Here is an 18820-nt window from a genome sequence, read left to right on the forward strand (position 1 = left end):
ATATACAAGTCAAATCCACATGAATTTTCTCTGTCTTATGTGCAGATGCTTTGCTGCAAATACCTCATTCCTTATTTTGGATTACTTTGCTTAATTTTTCTCATATTAATTTCCCCCCAAAGAAATACCGAATGAGGAGTAAGTTTTGGTTGTTTGAATTTTCAGTAATATGGACCAGGAGCAGGAATGGCTCAGAAAAATGATGATGACAAATAGTCGCTGTAAAGGTTGAAAGTCTATAAAAGTATATTTGAATGCTTAAATGCTGTTAACAGTGCCAAAAATAAAAGTCACTCAGTCGTGTCCGACTCTTTGAGACCCCATGAATTGTAGCCCACCAGGCTCATCTGTCCATGGGACTTTTCAGGCAAGACTACTGGAGTGGGTTGCCATTTCCTTCTCCAGGGAAACTTCCCAATCCAGGGAGTGAACCCAGGGATCGTATCCAGGTCTTCTGCATTGCAGGTAGAGTCTTTACCATCTGAACCACCAAGGAAGCCCCTTAGAGCCCCTTTAATCCCAAATCTCTCATTTCCTTCCTGTCCTGTCATCATTAATCATTCCATTCCCTCTGCTAAATTCCTGTATCACCGACAGCTTCTTCCTCTGACTACCAGAGTCTGCAAGAGGACAGGGGCCTCGCCCCTGCATTTCTGCACACCTGTCATGCCTGAAATGCACACCTGTGTAATCCGCCCCCAGATTTATATCCTTTCTTTGGTTGCACATCAGGAAATGTTGCTTTATTTTTAATTCCCTAAGTTTCAAGGTAGTATAAGAAAATTACAGGCACTCTGAGGAAAAAGAAAAGGGAAGCTCAAGCCCTACTGAACATTTAAAATTGAAGAATGACTTTAAAATGAAAGGTGAAAAGTAATTCACAGATTGACACTATAGCTGTGTGAAAATGTTTATAGAATCATCATTTGGAAGGAAACAATAATGTGATCTAACTCTACAGATGTAAAAATTTACTAGTAGATGTAAAAATCAAAGATATGAATCAATTTGGTCAAATAAAAAAATGGCCTAGATGGTTGTTAGAAAATTACTAACATAAGAACAGGCAGCAATGCAGTTCTTATAGCTGAGGCATTCAAATACAGGTTGCAAACAAAAATAGATATTTTCATCTTATTAGGAAATTACTGCAAAACTACATTTATTGTTTTGCCTTAATTATCTTAAAAACTTGACACTTGCTCTTCAAATAGGGTGGCAATGTTTTCAACTGCCAAAACACACAAGAAACCTCTGGCCAAATCAAGACCACATAAAACATTATATTTTATATCTGTAATAAGTTGTTTGAAAGCAGCCAAATACCACATAAGCATTTATACTTGAGTAATTAAAGTACCAGAGGCAGGAAACAAGGTGAATCAAGAATACTATCTGTCTTAGATTTCTTTGAAATTCAACCTGGTGAATAAGCCAAGTATTGGTTTTCTAGAACTAATTCTAATTTGTTTGCTTTCCTCTTCTTCTTCTCCTTCTTCTAACCATTTGTCAACTTCCCTTCCTTTTTCCATTTTTCTATAGCCCTTCACTCTCCCCTTCATCTTACCCCTATTATGTTACTGTTCTTTATCAATTCAGAGTTAAGGCAAATTTAGCAACTTTATGTGAGTCTGCATGGAAGAGATGTAAGAAGCAACTCCTCTCTCTGCTGCCATCTGTGGAAGGAGGTCAAGGGTTAAGCTAAGATAAAAGAACATCCCAGTCCTTTGAGAGAATAACTCTCCTAGCAAAATTTTCAGATTCATTTGGAATCACATCTTCTTCCTACTGGAAGACCATGCCTTTTTTTTTTTTTTGAAGCCCATGGCCTTCAAAGTATCTGAGAAAAAATGGTAAAATGAATTGCAGCTATAGCAGAATACTTACTGATATGTTATTATTTTAAAAAAAATATCACTTATATAAAATAATTGGAATGATGTTTAGTCTATTGCAATTATTCTTAATATTGTTTAATTATATTTTCACCTGTTGTGTTCAGTTATTTTGGAAGATTTTGTGGGAAGAATTAAAAGATACTCATAGATGGCCTTTCCCTTTATCTCTTGAAAGATTCAAACAAATTAAGATATTGGGTTAAAGATTCCAAAGTAAAAGGGGAGGAAAAACAAGTCATTGAGTTGCAGTAGAGGCTAAACTCTAAGATATTTTTCTTGAATTAGTAGTGAAGGTTAGTGTATACATCCAGAATAGGTAGATAGCTAATTCTCCAGGTATATAGTCAGAGGTGCAATGCCTCTATAATGCATGCAGATAGACTAGATTCTAGGAATCAGATATTTAGATTACCAAAAACCTGCCACACCCCTACTTGGAAAGAAAGATAAACTATTGGTCGTGCCAAGGGAAAATATGGGCTTGGGCAAGGGACAGCCATGGCAGCTTGAAACTGACCTGGTTTCTGCTTTAATATGCCACAAAAGCTTCTGGAGGTTTTGTTCATAATTCTAAGAGGAGACAACTTCTAAGACAGAAAACTGGGACTGAATTTCCTGCCGCTTATACAGGATGAGGGTCAGAGTTACAACTAATAAATTATTGTGCAATGGACACAGGTAAAAAGACACTTTACAAAGATATCGAAAACATCTGAGATGAGAGACTGAGGTCCAAAAATGTCTCATACCACTATGAAGGGAGTCCAGCAATTATTTGTTTTAATAATATTGCTTATTTTTAACAAACAATTATTTTAATAATATTATTGAATTATTTTAACTATTATTTATAATAATATTGTTATTATTTTAATATTATTGTTATTTTATTTAATTATCTTAATAATAAGTAAATTATTTTATTTTAATATTATTGCTTATAATAATTATTTTAATAATGTTTTAATATTAAATTAATATTAATGGATATAAATACTTATTTTAATAAATTGTTTTAATAATATTTTTTAGTTTTGAAGGTATAATTGCAAAGCAAAAAAGCAGATTTTTATATATTATATACCAGCAGGGAACATAATGGAAATCACTAATTCGTTAACATGGGCTAACTGTTTTTCTTGTTTTTGTGCAAGCTTGGGAACACATTTTCTCCAGAAGGAGATTTACATCACATATCAATATACAATTAGGAAGTTTATAGATCTGCACTGGCTATTTTAAAAAATTTAGACCTGTGCATTTCTATTCCCATAAAGATATAACTAAACACACTGAATCAGTATCTCCGAATCAGGTTTTTGAATGCTAGGTGAATATCAGACTTATCTTATTAGATATAATAGACAATTATGCAATTACAAGAGCATAATTACATATTTTCCATTAAATATAGAAATGCTTTTAGCAATACTACAGGCTTAATATATTTCCTGTTAAAAGTTGTATTTACAATAAATAAATAAAATGATTGTTTTAAAAATGTTATGCTTCTTCTATCAACCTTTCAGACTGATGAAATTGAATGTATTTAGAAATTGGAGAATGAAATGCTTAAAATTTATAATATTTAAAAATATGAAACAAATATAGGAATGAGATTTTTTATGTTATTTATCAACTGAAAAAATCAACAATTTGGAAGCTAAAGCCTCAAATTCAACTCATAACTTTTTATTGCAAATGTTTGTTTTTATTTAAAAGTCTGGTTATTTATTGACTTTACAATATATAAATATCCTCAGTTTAGTAAACAAATATTTTTATTGGTGAGCAAATAAAAGAGGTAATTTCAGTAACGGTATTACTGTTGAAATTGTTGGAAAAAAGTCATATGGTTTAGCTACATAAGTGAAGTAGGAAACATATTTGTCACTGGGTATTTGCCAGAAACTACTTACTGTTATTTAATACTTACATACATATCCATAGAGCATCTAGACAGCGCTTCCCATGTGGCACCAGTGGTAAAGAACCTGCCTGCCAATGCAGGAGTCGTAAGAGCTACAGATCCATTTCCTGGGTTGGGCAGATTCCCCTGGAGGAGGGTACCACAACCCACTCCAGTGTTCTCGTCTGGAGAATCCCACGGACAGTCGAGCCTGATGGGCCATGATCCACAGGGTCACAAAGAGTCGGACACGGCTGAAACGAGAGCACAGCACAGCACAGTCCCTCGGGATATGAAATCAATGATTTGCTTTGGCCGGTCCTTAACTTACCTGGCTGCTGGTTTCTTTGGATTAGACAATTAAAACTCAAGGGCTTGGACTCTGTAGACAATCTCAATAACTAACATTTAGCAGATATGATCATTAAATATATTAAAATATATTAGACCTGGATATGTCATTTATGGGCCTCCTAGGAGGCACAGTGGTAAAGAATTCACTTGTCAATGCAGGAGATGCAGGAGGCAAGGGTTTGATCCTTGGGTCAGGAAAATCCCCTATAGTAAGCAATGGCAACCCACTTCAGTATTCTTGCCTGGAAAATTCCATAAACAGAGAAGCCTGGTCGATTAGGTGTCATAAACAGTTGGACATGACTGAACATGCAGATGCATGTCATTTATCAGCTTCTTCCATGGCCCTAATTAACTTATTCCATATCAAGCAAGCCTATCTATTGTTAGGTGAATCACCTTTACAAAAAATAATTAAGAATCCCCAGGACCAGAAGAGGAATAAAAGTCACAGGAATATAATAATGCAGAGCATCCTAACATGCTCTCATCTGAAGTCAAGTCAACAAAAGTATTACAAAAATGTAAGGATGGATTCCTTTGCATATCCACTTGGAAAATCCTGAGTGAACTCCTTAGATTCTAACCATGGCTAGTACAGAACAAAAGAAAATAATTATCTGATATTGTGACACTCTACAGTGTTAGCAGGTTAGATTTTTCATAAGGGCACTTTATAGAAAAAGGCTCTTCATGGTACATCAGAATGTATCATATACTGCTGCCTTTTGGCACATGGAATGTTGCTTTTCACTCTGAGGTTTCCTGGGCCAATGATGGACTTATGAAGAGTTTGGGTACAAGGTTAAAAAGGATGAAACAATTCAAGGCCAGAGGAGTTTGAATAACATAGATTTTAGTAAGCAATAAAGAAATTTGTTAAAGGAGAATATTCACCGAGAAGGGGAAGAAAAAAACTGAATCTTTGTGATTATGAAAAGGGAGAGAAATTTAAGAAAGAAATTCTTGATGCCTCACTACTATTTCTTATATATTAAGAAAAATATGACAAATATGAAGAGATTTACATGTGTTTCTCATCCGTGTTTTGGAACATCTGCTGTCATCTGCATTCCATAATAGGTGAAGAGATCGTTTAAAGAATGAATGCAACATAGCAGTTTGTTCCAGGCATGTTGTATAAATCAATATAGAAAGAAGAATGTTCAGATGTTGATCAGACAAGAAAGAAAGTGAAGATCATGCTACTCATCTAAATAAGGCTTTTCCTTTTTACCTTTTGTGGTAGAAAATCTTTTTGCTAGACTGCAGGCTGTTCTCAGAGATAGGTGTAGTTGCGTACCTCTGTATGTGTAGTTGTGTATCTCTGTATGTGTAGTTGTATTTCTGGTGTGTTTATGAGATGAGGCGAGCCTAGCATCTTCCTACTCTGTCATCTTCTACTGTGTCCTCCCATCTTCTGCAAGTGAACTTTTGATATAGAAAATATAACAGCCATGCACATAGTTTAAGTTCAGTAATGCTTAATTTTTGGCATTGATGTGAGTTATACTTACTCTGTATTGCTAATGACATACTTAGTATTCTAAGGGTTAACCCTATAAAATCATTTTAGATGGGCAATAATACATGATTCTTTTTAATTTTGTTTCCTATATGATCTCTCTTTACTCATAGTATTAGACAATGCTCGAACAGTAATTTATTAGTCACTAGTATCTTCTTATAATTCAAGAATCTGACAGTAGTCTTGGAAAATCTGAGTGGGTTAACTATTGACAGATGATAGCAATTAAGAGTGATTCCACTCTAGTTAACTACTTGACCTGCTGAATGATGAAAAAAACCAAAGAGGGAATCAATTGTGCATTTCAGCATTGACTTGGAATGAAATCTTATTAGAATACTGAAATACATTAACTTATAATGATAATGACAGAAATAAATCTAATTGACAAATAATTAACTTAATATCAAAGGAGTAATAGAAAATGTTATGCATTTTTGTTAGCATGTTACAATTAGGATAGAAATTATGTGAAATGTATTCAATATCTAAAAATAACTGAGGTAAATTTAAGTGGATTTCAATTAATAGCTTGTGTTAATAGATGTAAATTTAATATTCATCTAGCTATAGCTAGAGTTTTAAAATAGTTCGACAGTTAAATTTTTTTCATATGAAAAGACGTTAGATCAACTTAGAAGAATATCCTAAATATAAAAATGATTTAAATAAATTATTTAAAACAAATTAAAATATTCTTCTTCTTAATTTCTTTCAATAGATTCAGACACAAAACACAAAGTAAAAATTACCAGCATCACATTGCCTAAACTTATTCTTTTGTATATATTTATCCATACTTTTATACTCCACCACAGGTATTCACATATGTATATCTTAGGTAAATTATAAGGAAAATGCTGCTTTTGCCTATTTTTTGACTAAGTTAAATATTACATCATTTTTATTATAACTATTTTTTATATTGACAGTTATTTATGAGAAAATGGAGTTCCTGTACATGTTAGTTATATATCATTTAAAAATCTGTATAAATTGATATAATACAAGTAATATGTGCTTGAAGTTCAGAATATTAAACAATCCTAAAGAGTAAGTTATAAAAAGTATACCTTAAGAAATCTCCACACTGTTTTCCATAGTGGCTGTACTAGTTTGCATTCCCACCAACAGTGTAAGAGGGTTCCCTTTTCTCCACACCCTCTCCAGCATTTATTGCTTGTAGACTTTTGGATAGCAGCCATCCTGACTGGTGTGTAATGGTACCTCATTGTGGTTTTGATTTGCATTTCTCTGATAATAAGTGATGTTGAGCATCTTTTCATGTGTTTTTTTTTTTTTTTGCCATCTGTAAAGTAATTAGCCTCCAACTAATAAAAATAAATTAAAAAATAAAAGTTAAAAAAAGTAAAAAAAAAAAGTATACCTTATTTGCCCACGACCAAACACATTTATAGAAACAACTGTTTGTGAGATAACAGAAAATATATATACTAGTCTCTGTGTCTGCTTCTTGGCACAGAGTTCCTGAAACTCTTGAACATAAATCCCTAAGTGATAAGAGAACCAGGTGCACCTTTCATTCTACTATTTAGTCTTTGACCCTGGTTCCTGACATATGGCTCCTAAATTCTTTGGAAGGTACAGGGTAATAGGAATATCTTTTGTTCTAGTGGGGCAGCTCTGAGTGAGCTCATAGATACGTCCTGAATGAGAACTGGTCAACAGAAAGACCAAGGCATCAATAGAAGCTTCAAGTTTTCAAGCTCCGTTGCACTCTCAACCCTACTTCTCTAGAGAGACGAGAGAGGCTAAAAATGAGTTAATATTTGATCGTGGCTATGAGAGAAAGCCTCCAAAAATCCTAATTATATAATATTATGATTCTGGATTGGTGATTACATCCAGTTTACCAGGAGGGCGACACATGCCAACTCCACGGGGACAGAAGTTTTTGCAATTTGGAACCACCCAGACATCATCGCCCTATATATTTCTTCATCTGGATGTTCATCTGCATCCTTTATCATAGTCTTTAATAAATCATTAAACATAAGTGTTTTCCTAAGTTCTGTGAATTATGACAAGTTCATTGAACCTGAAGAAGGACTTGTAGGAATCACGAGTTTGTACCCAAGTCAGACAGAAGTTGTGGGTATAACTTGGGTACCTACTAGACACTGTCATCTGAAGTAAGAGGCAATCTCATGGGGCTGTGTTCTTAACCTGTAGGATCTGCTGCTATCTCCAGGTAGGTAATGTTAGAATAAATTATAGTACACCCAGCTGATGTCAGAGAATTACTTGGTGGGAGGAAAATGCCCACACATCTGGTGTCAGAAGTACTGTGAATGCAGTAGTAGTGTGAAAATAAAGGAAAAACACAGCTGAGAAGACTGAGGTTTTTTCCCCCAGCTTAATGTTATTAACAGTTTATCTGCAAGTTTCCAGGTGTTTTTCATGAATATATAGATCATACATATTTAAAAGATGTTTTCGTGCATGGCATTATGTTATATATACCATTCAGTAATATTTTCTCAAAATGGGTATTATTATTATATACCCACATCAGAATATATTTGTCCATGTTATTTTTGTGATAGCTGCAAGTTTTTAAAACTATAAATGTGTAATAATGTATTTCCATAATAAACGCTTGATAGTTATGTTATTTCTGATTTTTTCCTATTATAGGTGTCCTATTCAATGGACATCTTTATGTCTATATTTTTGTATATTTATTCAGTTAGGTTTAATTCCCATAGGCAGAACAAGTAATTTGAAATATATGCATTTTTCACTTTTATTAATATCTCCATACTTCTCTTTGAAACAGTCATGGGAGAATGATTTTTCTCATGAACTTATCAGAAACTTTTTTTTTGACTTTATAAAATCCAACACTATTGCATTGCCATTTCAAAGTTGTTATTTTATAGCAAGGAAGATACCACACTGGATTTAGAAGAAAGAAGTTTGGTATGAAGAAAGAAAGCTGTATATTTATATATTTGTGACTCTTGCAAGTCTAACTTTTCATATTTGCAAATAGTCTAGACAAGAAGATATCATTTGTTTTTCTTCTAATGATTTTAGTAATTTCATCAGGAAAAATGTTTGAACACATAGCAAGTGCTAGTCTTTGGAGAAATGCTAGTAAATCTGAAAATCATGGCATTCCCTCCCCAACTTTCACAAAATATGTAGTTTTGAAATTTAACCCATAAAAAAGAAATCACTTGAAGTTAATGTAAAAATAAGGTTACCTGAAATTATCGCCAACAATGCTAATTCACTCAAATGGATTTGTAAAGCAGAACTCTGGAATTTCATAAGCATCTGACTCTGATACAGGTAGGCTGAAAATAATAATTCAATAACCAATGTCAGTCTTGAAAAAGCCATCATTTTTGCTTATGTCTAAGGACATGAGCAAGATGAACAGTTAATGTCATATTCATTAACAGTCATACCTACCCCAAGGGGAAAAGTTTAGACTTTGAGGATACACAGTATTGGGAAGAAGGGTTGAAAGATAGGATGATGGGCCAATTTCATATTTCTGTATTTGTCTATAATATCAGAGAAGCAAAAGTGTTTTCTTGTTCAATATACTTTATCTTTTCAGTCTTTAATTCAGTTGAATCATGTAGATGGGTAAGGAGGAATCCCAAACTGATTTGCAAGTCTTTCTGAATTTATTTTTTTCTATCAAACTTTAAATTCCTTGATGGTAGTGGCCATAACTTCTTAAAATTCATATACTTAAATTCTTGCTTTGGGGGGGAAAAAAAGTTTAAAAAAAAAAACAAAAAACAAAACAAACTTTGCTCCTTGTATTAGATTTCTTTTACTGTGTAAAAATTATCACAAATTTAAGAACTTAATACAACATAAATTTATTACCTGACAGTTTCCATGAGTCAGGAAATCTAGACACAGCTTAACTGGGTTCTCCCCTCAGTTCTCACAGCAGCAATCAAGGTGTTAGCTGGGGCCACAGTTTTCATCTGGGGCCTGAGGTCCTCTCCTAAACTTGTTAGCCAATCCAGTTCCTTCTGGATTGAGATCTTTGTCTTCCTGCTAACTATTCACTAAGGATTTCTCTCAACTCCTAGATGCTGCTTCCCTATGTAGATTTTTTGCAATATGACTGTTTTACTCTTCTGAGACCAAATGAAAAAAAAAACAAGTAAACAAATAAACAGAGAAAAAAATATCTGGTTTTGAAAGATTCAGTGCTTAGGTCAGGCCTACTGAGGATAATATCCCCTTTCTCATTATTTCAAAGTTAATTGATTAGATATATTGATTACACTAGAAAAATCCCTTTGTCACATAATCAGAGTAGTGATGTCCTTAGTATATTCACAGGTTCTGCCCTACATTCAAGAGACAGGCTTATAAAAGAGTGAATGTCACTAGGAATAATTTTAGTATTCTGCCTATCATACTTTTTTATTGTATATTGAATGACATACTTTTCTGATAATTATTTATTTTCCTCTCTATAGTAAAATTTGGTCTGCATAACAAAATAAAAACTTGCCCATCAAAATGAAATCAAGTTGAAAATAGGATCCAAAATCTTGAGTTTAAAAAAATCAAACATTTTTCCTTCCCCAAGGGTTCAATTTTCTTTACCTCCAATTACTAATGTTGATTAGTTGGCCTTTTATTTCTTCTCAAAAATCAGCTGAGAAAATCCAAGCAAAATGTGTTGCTAATCTGAAATATCCTTTCCTAATTCTTGTGTATCCTATATTCACTTTCTTAAAACAATAATTGAATAAATAAAACTTTGAGATTTGGCATACTAGAGAAAAGTCAAGACACATTTTAAAAGAATATATATGTTTGTTTCACATGTTCAGCTGAGATACATAAATATATTCTTGTTTTAATGAGTCTGGAAAGGAAAATTATCTTCTAATTAAGAAATGGTAAAACAGAGTAATAGCCCTTTGGGCCCTGTTATCAAAGCATTAATAGACCTTTAAGCAGATATTCTCTCTAAATTAAGCCCCAATTCTTACAGTGCTACTTTCCTTTTTTTTTTTTTTTTTTTATTTTGCTTTACATTAAGCACTACTGAAATTTAATAACTAGTCAAGACATGTCACAATCAAAATGTGAAGAAAACTTTTTTAGCTCTTTTGAGTTGTTCACTTATTTATTCACCTATTCAGCAAATATTAATTGAATGCATAATATTTGCCAGACTCTGTGAAGCACCATGTCTATAGCTGAAAAATAAAAAATACATGATTTCTAACCTCACAGAGTTAAAACTGGAGGAGTTACTCAAACATTAAACAGACATACATTTATATCACAGATCATTTATTTAGAATGGAGTGTAGATTTGTGAAAAAGATGTAGAGAAGAATATACATATATATATATATATATAGCAGTATACTATATATTATAGAGGAGTATACACACACACACACACATATATATATATATATCTCAAAACAATTTTATATAAACTAAATGAGAAATGGCAATATTTGAATAAGTGATATTTCATCTGAGACCTGTATATAAAATAGATATAAATTCCAGAGGCACAGAAGAAGAGGAAGAGAAGGGTAAGCAATGTAGAGAAAAGGAGTGTACATTTGAAACTTCTGAGGTTTGAAGAACCTTAATACAGAGAAAGAAGTGAAAAATAATCCAAGTATGCAGAGCTTCAAGAACAAGAAGAGTGGCTCAAGATGAGGAGCAGGTGCCAGGACCATAGCGATCATATGAAAGATCCCAGGTTTTTTTTTTTTTTGGTGTTATTTTTTATGAAAATAATTAATGACACATTTTAATGAGCAGTCTATTACAGTTTGAATTTGTTAAAGCCTGAAACAAGCTCACCTGCTTTCCTTGGGATTTCAATGCAAAAGAAGCAAGAGGGAGGGCCAAACGCAAGTAAGAGACAGAAAACAGAGAAAGCCAGTGTGATGCATCCGTAAGTGAGCTGGGCCCCACTTCATGAGAAAATATTTCTAGATTCCTGGTCACACAAAGTCTTTCTCAAGAGGCTGTGTGGAGTCAGTGAATCTAGGAGTACTCTCTCTGGGTTAAGGAAAGATTAATTTATATGGATTCATGTGGTCCTCTGAATCCTGTTTGTTGACGGTCTACATGTCAGTGACTTTTTCATATTCCTGGCCCCTTCAGGCAGTCTCTGGAGAAGACAAAACTTTTATGGATCCAGGAGCAGAACTCAGAGCTAGAAAGGCTGTGGTTTTCAACAAGAGCCACAATGGAGGCAAAGCAGACACTGGCCTTCACCCCAAGGGAAGTCTGGGACAAACTAGCTGTGTTAAAAGATGACCATGATGATATCAGGAACCTGAGAACACTGAGAAAGCTGTGACTACTCCAGTAGAGAAGCATGGCAGATGAGTCAGGCTAAGGGGTGAAGGAGACCAAAAGCTGAATCTGAGGGTTCATAACCTAGCTTCCATTTAGAGTCTGACATAATTCAGTATGCATTTGAAAGGTTACTTTCGGGATGCTTGGTGGGGGAAAGGATAAGTAGGGGATGAGAGAATACGGGGAGAAAGCAGCAGTCCAGGTGAGAAAGTAAGATAGCTGGGTAGTGAAGATAGTGCGGGAAAAGTAGACATAATACAGACTGTTGGAGAGTAATATGATTTTTTTTAATGTTTCTATATGGACAGGATTTTCTGAGCAAAGAGAACTGGAACCTCAGTTAGAAGAAAATTTTCAGAAATTGAAGGTGACTGAAAAGCAAAACTGAGATAGTGAGAAACCTCCAGAGATATTTAGACATTTATCTCTGTGGAACTGTATGTTTACATTTCAAAGGGCAATGAAACTCAGAGGAGCCATTTCCATTCCAAAGGATGATAAGACATTAGAAAGCAAAGTTTTTCACTCTCTTTTGAGGAGAGAAGTGGCAGCTGTCTAGCTTATATGCAAATTTCCAGAGTCATAATTTCAGGTTCAGGGCAAAAATCCCTTTTACATGTGTAGAGTGACATCTGTCATCTCACCAGTCCGAAAGGGGATAATGAGGTGTGGGGGGCCAATGTGGTCATTATTATTATTATAAGTAATAATAGTTCTATCCCTCATCTGAAAACCTAGTTTTCGCATTCAGGACAAGGTAATATATCATACAGTTATCCACGGACTTTGTTTAGTGGATAAGCTAAACAAGATCAGGTGATTATGTAGAGATGGGAGTTCATTCGTTCTTTTGAAGAAATTTATAGAGATAACTATTGCAAGACACAGTCTTCGGTTCTAAAGATAGAGCTACAAACATAACTGGCAATGTCTATGACCTGATAGAAGTGCAGCTAATCAGGTAATATCAGCATCAAAAATTTATTTTACTCACTGATATAACAGTCAGTTAATAGGTCACATAGATGGGAAGGCATGACTGATGGATGTTTTAAGTTCAACATCATGAACCTGTTGCGACTTCGAGCCATTTTTTCTTCTAAAAATTGTGGATTTCTCACAGTGTCCTCCATCAAAGTAATGAGCCCTCCCTCACCACTTAAAAGTTTTGTATTACAAACAATGCAAATGCTTTTAGATGAGAAAACAGGGGCGGGTTGACTCAGCTCCAGAAAAGCTGGCTGTATATCTTCCTGAAGATACTATGTTGGATCTCAGATATCATATCTTTAAGATTCTATGCCGTAGATGTCTTAAATCTATTTCAGTCAAAGCAGAGGTGTTGAATGAACAATTTAGTCAATTTCACTATCTTTATCAAATCAATGCACCATATCAACAGAAAACAAAATGTGTAGTCATTTAAGATATCGTAACTCTCTTTACAAACCTCTTGGAAATCCATCAAATACTTTTTTAAAGCACTCTGATGGGAATTTAATTAATTACATCCAGCAGTCCTTGGGAACTGTAATAGAAGCTTATTTCAAAGACATTGTCAAGATGTCAAGGATGACTTAACATTAGGGATACTGATTAGAGACTTAAAACTATTACCAACTAAACTCATCATGGACTCAGTTTCTATAACTGGGGTTAAGATGATGTGTTGTATCAACATTTATTGTTCCTTTCTCTGGAGAAGACAGCACTATCACTGCCCCACTTAGAACAGGTCTGGCAGTTGGTGTCCCTTTGCAATTTACAGTTTTCTGGGCACTCTGAACTTTCAACTTCTCTAACATTATGTATTACACATCTTTGAGAGAGCCTGAATAGTTCCCTTTTGAAGGTTGTTTTGTCAGATATAATTACTGTAATCATAACCCAAGGCTGAAAAATATTTACAACAGAGTACATTCTTGACAATGAAAACATTTCTTATATTCTAGAGTACTGCTCTCTTTTAAGGCCGTTAACGGTAGGGACTAGTCACAAACTCTTGACTAAACATTGAGGAAGTTAGGTTCAGATCAGTCTTTTACTAATCAACACTCTATCACTAAATATGTACCTTTTTTCTGTCTGTTTCATTTCTCTCTTTGCTTTACTGACCTCTTGGGATTATCAGGGGAAAAAAAAAAGCTAGTGTTACAGAGTTTTGAAAAGGCAGTATGAAATTACACACAGAATGATGATTTGCTGTTTAAACAGCTAATATAATTTAAACCAACCCATTTCAGACCACATATAAACCAGTCTCTCCTAATACTTATTTTCTTATAGTTGGATTTCCCCCACATTTCTCATTTATGAAAAACATTATCTAGACAATCATTAAATACAGGATCTTTTTTTCACACTAATGATTCAGAATAATTCAATATATTTAGTTATTTGTTCTTTCAAACATCTCTCTATTCAGTCATATAAGTATCTTGTTTCTCTTTTATTTCTTTGATAACTTCACTACCTACTTCATCCAGTAATCTTTCTCTGTCTAACCTTTCATGAAAAAACTGTGTTTCAAGTTTTCCTGTCACTCTTCATTTCCCTGGCAATGTAATCATGATAATATCTATTTGCATTTTTAGTTCCTACCATGACAATACAGTAAGATTTTTCAAATTATAGTACTTTCTTGCTTTCCTTTGTACTAAACACTTTTTTTTCTATTCTATTTTTTTCTTTTAGAATGTTTTTAACATTTTCCCTATTTTTTCATGATATATGCATTTCTAATTTTTTTCAATTCCTTCAATTCTCTTTTTTGCAAATATTTGCAAATGTTTTTGGCTAAAGAAATAGTAAGGTAAAGAAGTTACTGAGAAGCACAATAAATATGTGAATGGGTAGCCTTGAGATTTATAGGTTATTTTATTAGAGGATAAATATATCAATATTCTCTGATACTGAGACAAAGTCAGTGAGATTTTATGGCAGTAAGTTTTCCCTGTAAACTAGAAAAAAATTGCAGTTGGTGATCTCTCAATGCAGTTTTAGCTCTGAAATATGAATGAAATGGTACAGTAAACATCTATTTTTCATTAAGCCCATACTATTAGATGGACCTCCTGGAATTAAAAGTAGTGGTTTTGTGACTGTATGGAGTAACCACTTATTTTGCACAGTAGGTAGTAAACATACAGAACGCTTATTCACAGGACCTAGTCTGACTGAAAGTTGCACTAAATTGAAAAGAATTTAAAATTCAGTCTTGGATCATAAAATCATTGCTGCTGTTGACATTTTGAAATCAGCAACCTAAATGTCAGCTTTCCTCCCCATATCCTATTTGTCATTATTAGAAAAGCTGGATCTTTATTTTACTCAGTGAGATACTTCTCTTAAACATATTTAGAATTTTAATAAAATTTAAAATATGTAATAAATGTATTATTCCAAGTTTGTTCCTGGGAAAGAAACATGCCTACCTATAAGTGAGTTTTGCATCTTAAGAAAATTGAAAGCAGGTAGGATTATTCTAAAACTATAACCCAATTGCTCATCTTGTATTTATTTTACTTTTTAAGTCTATTCTGTGAATTGAGTTTAGTGGTTGGTGGTTTAGGGATTAATTGCCATTTGTGACTGGGCAAATTATGTCATGTGAATTTTTTTTTTTTTGTCATGTGAATTTTATTTTCCTTAAGTCAATACATGAGCAGTGGCTTAATTCCAGGAAATAAAGATGGCGAAATTTTAATTTATAGTAAAAGGTGAGCTGCTGGTTAAATTCTAGAAATGATATCTATTTATATTTTTGACAATCTCAACTTACTCCCTACAGTGGTAAATATTATTTTGATTATTCATATTTAGAAGAATGAAAACTGTAGTGCTGAAACCGATATCATCATGCTATAAACATGTGATGTTGTCCTGCTCCAGGCTCTACTGCATATTGTTCTTTGACCTTAATCATATAGCCTAATCCCTGAATCCTCGATTGTATGCTAAAACAGAGCAGCTTGACTGACACAGAGAAGGACCCACATGAATAAATGCAACATTACAATATCCTTGAGAAAAAAGTGACACTGTGACTATTATAAGAAATTTTCATTAACAGACTCAGTCAATTTGACTTCTAAATTACCTCTAGTTTAGAAAGCAGTGCTTTGTCTTGCTTTGTACAATATACAAAAGAGAAATTTGCCAATAAATATGAAAAATGTGTATAATACCATAGGAAATATTTAAGAACTTACAAGAAAAATCTTGAATATTTATTCAAATACTTTTTTGATCAGGTGACCAATGAACAAAATTTAATGACTAATTAGTGTAGATATTGCCGAAATTTTTCATGGAGAAGTCAAAGATTTTTAACACACTTAATCACTCAAGATTTCATCATAGAAACTATTTATGAATTCTTTGGTGTAATTAATGTATGCTGAAATATCTCAGATCAGACAGTTTTAAAAGAAATGTACTTGAGGTTGATGACATTTGGTTTGGAAGACTAATGAAATTACTAGTCATCATCTCTTTCAAGTACAAAAGCTCACCATATCTTGATAGGAAATGTGTGTTTGTTTCAATAAAACTTCACTTAGAAAGAGATCTACACTGTGGGCTACAATTTGCCAAATTCTGGTCAAGAAGGTTGGTGGGGCAAAGAAAATGAAGAGAAATTACATCTTAAAAAAATGATGGGATTGAATCAAAATATTATGTCCATTTACTTTCTAAATTCTTGAAATTCTTGACTGTATTCTTAGGCTCTGATAATTCAAAAAGAGACAGTGGATATTTCATTAAAGACTACCAACTTTGATTTAAATATTACATACTTATACTATATTGATTCTTGAAAACATTTCTCTTATTTATGCTTTAAAATGTAATTATTCCCATTTTTGGAATTGACATTGATAAATTCAAAATACAATAAGACATAATTGAAGTGCTAATGGAGAGTTCCTCAATCATTTGATTTTTAAATATGTTCTTCATTAAAAATGTACCAACTATAACTTTAAATTTAGCTCCTTATTCATAAGCCCCTTTGGAAAATAAATGAATATTTTCAAAGTATCTATTTAACAAATCTTTTGGCTAAACTTAAGAACACTATTATATTTCTTTCTACACTAACTGAAATATATATATATATATATATATATATATATATATAAAGTTCTGAAGGTTGTTACTAGAAAGAATATCCTTGATAATTCAGAGAATTCTGAAATTTGCTGCAATATAGCTGTGGCCTAAGATCTTGTATGTCTGCAATTGTATAACCTTATGGTGTCTCAGCTACAGTCTGTAAGACATGATGATGTACTCATAGTGTGAATGATTATAATTCAGTTTCAGCACAAGAAGAAAGCATTTTCCGCTGAGTTACAGCAAAGGTCAAATAATAGAATTTAAGGATATAAAATGGGAAATTTAATATGTTCTACTGAATGTTACATTGCATGATACTTTTTGAGTTTATTATGGCATTTTTCTTCCAACTATTTCCCTCTCTACCACCATACATGTGAGATGACCAGGATAAGGCTAGGATTTTGCCAAAGATAGATATACTCATTGGCTTCTTTACAAACCATTTAAGGCAGAGAGTATGTGTATTAAGGAGGTGTTATTGTACGGGTAAGTATTGTCTCCTGTAATTTCAATATAATTAAACTCCCTGTTTCAGTATTTTAAGATAAATATATTTAAAATTTGAAATTTGTCTGTTCATCTAAATTATCCCAATTTATCCTTAAAAAGTGTTGCTAAATCACTATCCTTGAAGACTCAGATTCTGACATCTTATAGTAACTGTAGTATCTCACTGTGTAGACTTAGTAACCGGAAATAAATTATTTTCACTAATTTTATACACTACAGAAGTAGTACAGTGAATATAAATCTGGAGTAGAATTATTTATGGGAAACATCTAATAGTTTGACTGGATTCTGGCATTTTTGATGAATAACTCATCAAGTCAGGAAAACAGTGTAATCCCTGTTAATAACTCTCTGGAAAAAAAAGTTAATGATGCCTGAAATTATTAATGCAATTTTCAAGGAAGCATGTTACTCTCTAAGTGTTACCTAGACATTGTGAAGACAGTGGCTTCTTACAAGCCTAGATGCTTTGAATCTCTGATTCCCATCCAGTTCTAGTTTACTGACAGAAACCTAAAGAGCAGTGTGGAAATAGATCTTACAATCAGGGGGTCAAGTTGAAAGTAAGGTAAAATGAGATTATACCAAATTTATTGATGTGAGTTCATTAAACAGCGATTCCAAATTCAATGTTTTAAACCAAATGTTTAGGGATGACATAACAGTTTGCTTCTTGGTTAACTAAAACATGGACTCAAAGGTGAGTTTATACTAAATAAAGTTTAAATGCCAGAACTTTCATGGTGTACTATAGAAGAAACTATCCAAAATATTGAAGAGCTTTTTATTTTTTTTAAAAAATTTGGTTATCCTCTGTGGGTTGGAATCACAGTGGGGACTGATACCTTCAAATGTATATGTACATGCTAAGTCGCTTCAGTCATATCCAACTCTTTGTGACCATAAGGACTGTAGCCCACCAGGCTCCTCTGTCAGTGGGATTTTCCAGGCAAGAATACTGGAGTGGGTTACCATGCCTTCCTCCAGTGGATCTTCCAGACCCAGAGAACCAATCTGCTTCTCTAATGTCTCCTGCATTGGCAGGCAGGTTCTTTACTGTTAGTGCCACATGGGAAGCCCTGTTCCTTCAAAAGGGATCCATAAACTCAAGAGAAATGACAGGATCTTGTGGCATTAAGGGTACAGTGGTAACAA

This window comes from Odocoileus virginianus, chromosome 2 (genome assembly GCF_023699985.2).
Source record: "Odocoileus virginianus isolate 20LAN1187 ecotype Illinois chromosome 2, Ovbor_1.2, whole genome shotgun sequence".
Classification (NCBI taxonomy): Eukaryota; Metazoa; Chordata; class Mammalia; order Artiodactyla; family Cervidae; genus Odocoileus; species Odocoileus virginianus.